This window comes from Alexandromys fortis, unplaced genomic scaffold (assembly GCF_014885135.2).
Source record: "Alexandromys fortis isolate MF-2015 unplaced genomic scaffold, M_Fortis_MF-2015_v1.1 scaffold_250, whole genome shotgun sequence".
Lineage (NCBI taxonomy): Eukaryota > Metazoa > Chordata > Mammalia > Rodentia > Cricetidae > Alexandromys > Alexandromys fortis.
The window spans coordinates 20,084-20,926 of NW_026068128.1; the positions used below are offsets into that span (position 1 = coordinate 20,084).

General features: G+C 40.9%; 1 pseudogene; it reads right to left on the bottom strand.

Moving 5' to 3' along the window:
* Window positions 1–201: 201 nt before the first annotated feature.
* LOC126490752 (protein CEBPZOS-like) lies at window positions 202–577 on the bottom strand (annotated as a pseudogene).
* Between the last annotated feature and the right edge of the window lie 266 nt (window positions 578–843).

An 843-nucleotide genomic window follows, 5' to 3' on the forward strand; every position in this document is an offset into this window, starting at 1 on the left:
AAAAAATAGCAAATATGGAGAAAAGACCCCAAGATCTATCCCTTCCTTTCCCCTCCCTTCCACCTCCCTCCTCCTTGCTTTCTTTCTTTTTTTTTTTTGAGTTTTATTAGATATTTTATTTTCAGTAGCATAAACATTTATTGATAGTCCAATAAACATATTGTCAGTCAGCTTTTCAAGACCAAAGAATAAGACCTGAATTATAATGTATAGTTTGGTTCACATATTACGAACTCCATCGGTGTCACCTGTGGAATTTTAATCCTGAGCAATAGTGTTGGTTTCTTCTGAGGATAAATCCTGAACAGCAACCAAATCCTTAATTCTTGCTATCCAACCACTTTTCTTGGTCTTTCTCACTCCATACATTCCAGACTGTTCAATGGATTTGTAATAAACTTCCAAGATGAAGGGGAATGTTTTGCTCTTTGTTTGCCTGAAATCTTGGCTCGAGTTCATCTTTTTAAACAAAAAATAAGCTCCAAAAACACTCACAAGTTCAGCTGCTAAAACTCCTTTAAAGATCTTCCTTGCCAGCGGTTCCATGGTTCGAGTCATCCTGAGACCTGCGCACCCCGATGGCCTCTTTGCTTTCTTTTTAGTAAAATCAACCCGAGTGTGTGTGTGTTTGTGTGTGTGTGTGTGTCCATTGTGTTTTTAGTCAAGATAATCAACAGTTGCAAAAGCCTTGACCTTAAGCCTCCACTCCCTGCCCCCAGCGAAGGGTCACAGTGCGGGATACCACAACTAATTTAGGCAGTGTCGGGACGGCTTCAGGCACGTCATGCAAGCACTCACCCCCGGCCCCCCAAACATTTTATTATAGAACCTTTACTTTCCACC